Raw genomic sequence first — 6,000 nt, 5'->3', positions numbered from 1 at the left:
GTCTTTCCATAGTGATTACCTCCTTGATCCTACGATCTGTCAATAACTCTTCTTTTCCCTAACCATACTTCTGTCTCTGCCTCAATGAAACTATGCAATTGGAAGATGTACTTACTACCTGTTTGGACCACCTCATTTGGACTACCTCATGTGCAAAATTTCTGCATTTTATTCCTATGATTCTTACAAAATCTCTTACACTATTATTAAGCATTCCATTAACACCTAATAAATCCATAACTAAACCTAAACATATCTTGCACAAACCCTTTCATACATACTTTTACATTTACTACGTCTTCCCTTAAACCATCGCTTTTTAGCAGTAACTCTAAACAAAGCCCTGCAGTTACAAAATAGTTACTTCTAATGCTAAACAGGGAGAACACTCACCCAGACATGGGTCCCTTGCTCACTTTGCCACAAAATTCAAGCTAACCTGGCTGATGAGGGGTGTTATCCCGAAACCGGTCCCAAGGTGGTTATTTCCGGTCCAGGGAAGACCTGGCTTGGCAGTTCGGGCTGGACTGTTCCCATGAAGAATAGAGTCAAGACTGATTTGCATATAGCTGGGTCTGAACTAGGGAGGTGAAGTGATCTAAAGAACGATGATGAATTAAACCCAGATATGTGACTGGGGGTGAGTGTCTGCTTTAGCACTCTGTCCATCATCTCCTTGCCCAGATGAGGATCCCTTGCTCACATTGCCACTGGATTCAAGCTAGCCTGGCTGAAGAGGGGTGTTACCCAGAAACCTGTCCGAGGAAGCTTGTTTCCGGTTTAGGGAAGACCTGGCTTGGCAGTTCACGCTGGACTATTCCCATGAGGGACAGGGTCAAGACTGTCCCGCATCGCCGCATCGCAGTGAGGGGTGACTTTGCAGAGGAAACGCTGCCACAGCAGGAGGAGCCGCGAGAGGAATTGGGGTCGCCGCAAGGAAAGCCAGGCTGCAGCACGGGACTCCGTTGACCAGGAGTCCGTGCGTGGCCACAGGTGCGCTGCTGCCCGCCCACCCGCCCACCTCCATTGAAAGGAGCTCACGGAACCCGCTGGCGCGGGTCCCGCATCGCCGCATCGCCGTGAGGGGTGACTTTGCAGAGGAAACGCTGCCACAGCAGGAGGAGCCGCGAGAGGAATTGGGGTCGCCGCAAGGAAAGCCAGGCTGCAGCACGGGACCCCGTTGACCAGGAGTCCGTGCGTGGCCACAGGTGCGCTGCTGCCCGCCCACCCGCCTATTGATCCACGCCTACAAAACCGTTCTGCCTGCCGACTCGCGGGACGCGAGCGGGACGCCCCGGACGAAGCCCGGACAAAGGGTGGACAGTCTGTGACAGTCCGGGACTGTCTGAGGCTGGGCTGAGCCATACTCTTTACAATTGTGCCTAGGATTATTAGGACTGCGAAGACATCTCTACTGGTAAATTTGTTTGCTGTTACCAAGCTTGTGCTTAACTCACTGTTACTGATAAGTGTAATTTTGTTCTGCCCTCAAAATGCCTTTAAGTCAAAGGGACACGTGTATATCGGGGACAGGTCCTCTCGACAATAACCTAGTGAAAAAGGTCAACAAAATAATTAGTGACCGAAGGGCCTCTTTTGGAATGGATAGCCCCCAGGATGGATGTATGACGTTACAACGCATGCTATTACAACGCCTACCGTTACAACGCATTTTTTACAACGCAAACACTACTACAACGCTATCCTTTACAACGAATACTTTTACAACGCTAAACTTATTAAAATACTTAAAAGTGCTGTTACAACGAAAACCATTACAACGCATACCATTACAACGCGAAAAAAATATTTTTTTAATAAAAAGTACAATAAAATCTGGCACGGGATGCAGGGAAATTAGGGGTTTTAGGGTGGGGAAGTGTATTAAAATGTGGAGAAAAACTGAACGTAAATTGACTGAAATGCATTACAAAATTAATACTCGAGTCTTAAAATTAATACTCGAGTATTAAAATTAATACTACCATTTCCCCCAAAAATCCGTTTTCACACATTTCAAAGTTTAACACAAATAACGAAAAATTTAACAACAGTTCATACACATTTTAATCATGAATATATCGGAAAATAAGTAAACAGAGTAAAACAGAAGACACATACACATAGGCGCCATTTTATCCATCTCACTTGTAAAACTTGTCCTACAACACTTTCTATGAAAACAATATTAAAAGACATGTTCCAAAATGGATGCCAAAACGGAGCAAATGAATGAAAACAATACATCTTTTAATGCTTTTTTAAATTATCATTTTCCACAGAAAAATAAAGTATATTAAAAAACACAACGAACGCAGTTTTAAAAAAAATTAATAGTGACACTGACTAAAACTTATAAATACCAGGAAGACACCATTTTGCAATCAGTTGATTATCAACTACCAGAGAGACCAGACGTAAAAACCTGACCCTCTGACACCTCCACTGTGACCTCCACTGAGAGAGCACTGCATTCGTTTGGAAAAGCATTGTTATTTTGCAACTACTAGTAAGTCACTAATATATTTTAACACCTTGTTTTATCCTTAATCATGTTTTATTTCCATACAAAATATGTTTAAAAATTATTTATATTAACTTATAAAATTTACTGTTTCTAATTTTTTATCACTGAAAAAACTGTAATATATACCAACTTAAATCATCTACTTTTTTTCCAAAAACAGAAACTTGTTATTCTTTCAAAATCAAGAAATCTTGTCCCTAATTTTCCATCACCTCAACGTAATCGACTCACCTTTACTATTGTGAAGGTAAATGTTATTAAATTGTAATTATTTTACTTTAAAAATATATTTTTAGCATTAGCAAAAGTGTTGTATGGTAAAGGGGATTATATTAATTTTTTACACATTCAAACTGCATCATAAAAGAAATTATGCGATGGTGCAGGTGTAACAATTAATAATATGACTGCAGTTAGGTACTGCTTTTGAGAAAGCGTTTCATGGTACTGGGGTAACTATTACTATTCGAAGTCCCAGAATGTTCAGCAGTAGAGTAATTGAGTGATGGTGTAGGGGTATCCATTAATACTCTTATTTCATAATGCATTGAAAGTGTATTATGTTTTGCTGTACCAATTGTTACTCATACTCATGTGTGATGCAGCACCATGAAAAGTATGATATGTGATGTAGTTACAGTGAAATAAAATATCAGATTTACAATCAATTGGTCTCTTTTTTTTTCAACCAACGTAGTCAAAGTAGCATTAATTATTTAATTTTTTTTTCATTTTTACAGTCAATCGGTTGCAACTTTGTGGATTAAATCACTAAAATAAATAGTTTAATCCTGCAGCCAGCACTATCAAGAAACCACGAAAACAATCAGCTAAAGAAAAAGGTATTTTAAATTTACACTGTTATAAATTCCACAATGTAATAGTCATACCTTTTGCTATTGTTACTCCAGGAAAGTGCAGAAGTAGGGTAAGTGTTGGATAGTGTAGGGGTACAATTTACTATTCTAACTCCAGGAAGGTGCAGCAGTAGGGAAAGTGTTGGATGGTGTAGGGGTAAAATTTACTATTCTAACTCCAGGAAGGTGCAGCAGTAGGGAAAGTGTTATGTACTAATAGTTAAATTCAATGTCATAATTTCAAAATGTTAATCAAAATGTGCATTTGTCACCAACGTTCAGTTTTTTCATTTTTTCTTTTTTCATTTTTCCAGACAATTGTTTTCAACTTTGTTTTACGATTCAGTCCAACACATAAGTGAAAACTCCAGCCAGCAGGCCAATACCACTTCAGAAGCCTCACCAAGGAAAGGAATCCCCAAAAAAGGTATTTTAAAACAACATTGTTTTTAAACCATCAATATGTTAGGCAAACCATTTACTTATTAATGTTAATAAAATTCCTAAATATATAAAATAAGGGTTGCAGTTGGAAGAAGTTATTTTTCTAACTCCAGGTAGGTGCAGCAGTAAGGAAAGTGTTGGATGGTGTAGGGGTGCAATTTACTATTCTAACTCCAGAAAGGTGCAGCAGTAGGGAAAGTGTTGGATGGTGTAGGGGTACAATTTACTATTCTAACTCCTGGAAGGTGCAGCAGTAGGGAAAGTGTTGGATGGTATAGGGGTGCAATTTACTATTCTAACTCCAGAAAGGTGCAGCAGTAGGGAAAGTGTTATGTACTAATAGTTAAATAGAATGTCTTAATTTAAACAATTTCATCTAAATTTGCATTTGTCACCAACGTTCAGTTTTTTCAATTTCTTTTTTACATTTTTCCAGACAATTGTTTTCAACTTTTTTGTACGATTCAGTCCAACACATAAGTGAAAACTCCAGCCAGCAGGCCAATACCACATCGGAAGCCTCTCCAAGGAAAGGAATCCCAAAAAAACAAGGTATTTTTAAACAGCATTGTTTCGAAAACATCAATATGTTACCCAAACCATTTACTTATTAATGATAATAAAATCCCAAAATAGATAAAATAAGGGTTGCAGTTGAAAGAACTTATTTTTCAAACTCCAGGAAGGTGCAGCAGTAGGAAAAGTGTTGGATGGTGTAGGGGTGCTATTTACTATTCTATCTCCAGGAAGGTGCAGCAGTAGGGAAAGTGTTGGATGGTGTAGGGGTGCAATTTACTATTCTAACTCCAGGAATGTGCAGCAGTAGGGAAAGTGTTGGATGGTGTAGGGGTATAAATTACTATTCTAACTCCAGGTAGGTGCAGCAGTAGGGTAAGTGTTGGATGGTGTAGGGGTATAATTTACTATTCTAACTCCAGGAAGGTGCAGCAGTAGGGAAAGTGTTGGATGGTGTAGGGGTACAATTTACTATTCTAACTCCAGGAAGGTGCAGCAGTAGGGAAAGTGTTGGATGGTGTAGGGGTATAAATTACTATTCTAACTCCAGGTAGGTGCAGCAGTAGGGAAAGTGTTGGATGGTGTAGGGGTACAATTTACTATTCAATCTCCTAGTAGGTACAGCAGTAGAGAAAGTGTTGGATGGTGTAGGGGTATAAATTACTATTCTAACTCCAGATAGGTGCAGCAGTAGGGAAAGTGTTGGAAGTTGTGGAGGTATAATTTACTATTCTAACTCCAGGAAGGTGCAGCAGTAGGGAAAGTGTTGGATGGTGTAGGGGTATAATTTACTATTCTAACTCCAGGAAGGTGCAGCAGTAGGGAAAGTGTTGGATGGTGTAGGGGTACAATTTACTATTCAAACTCCTAGTAGGTGCAACAGTAGGGAAAGTGTTGGATGGTGTAGGGGTATAAATTACTATTCTAACTCCAGGAAGGTGCAGCAGTAGGGAAAGTGTTGGATGGTGTAGGGGTATAAATTACTATTCTAACTCCAGGAAGGTGCAGCAGTAGGGAAAGTGTTGGATGGTGTAGGGGTACAATTAACTATTCTAACTCCAGGAAGGTGCAGCAGTAGAGAAAGTGTTGGATGGTGTAGGGGTATAATTTACTATTCTAACTCCAGGAAGGTGCAGCAGTAGAAAAAGTGTTGGATGGTGTAGAGGTGCAATTTACTATTCTAACTCCAGGAAGGTGCAGCAGTAGGGGAAGTGTTGGATGGTGTAGGGGTGCAATTTACTATTCTTACTCCAGGAAGGTGCAGCAGTAGGGAAAGTGTTGGATGGTGTTGGGGTACAATTTACTATTCAAACTCCAGGAAGGTGCAGCAGTAGAGAAAGTGTTGGATGGTGTAGGGGTATAATTTACTATTCTAACTCCAGGAAGGTGCAGCAGTAGGGAAAGTGTTGGATGGTGTAGAGGTACAATTTACTATTCTAACTCCAGGAAGGTGCAGCAGTAGGGAAAGTGTTGGATGGTGTAGGGGTGCAATTTACTATTCTTACTCCAGGAAGGTGCAGCAGTAGGGAAAGTGTTGGATGGTGTAGGTGTAACATTTGAGGTATAGTATTTACTTTTACATCCTAATTTGTTTTTCTTCTCTTCTCTTTTCAGATAATGTCTAGTCTTGAAGCAGCGAAATACATTAAATCCAGG

Source organism: Triturus cristatus, chromosome 3_2 (genome assembly GCF_964204655.1).
Source record: "Triturus cristatus chromosome 3_2, aTriCri1.1, whole genome shotgun sequence".
NCBI classification, from domain to species: Eukaryota; Metazoa; Chordata; class Amphibia; order Caudata; family Salamandridae; genus Triturus; species Triturus cristatus.
This window is presented reverse-complemented; position numbering follows the sequence as displayed.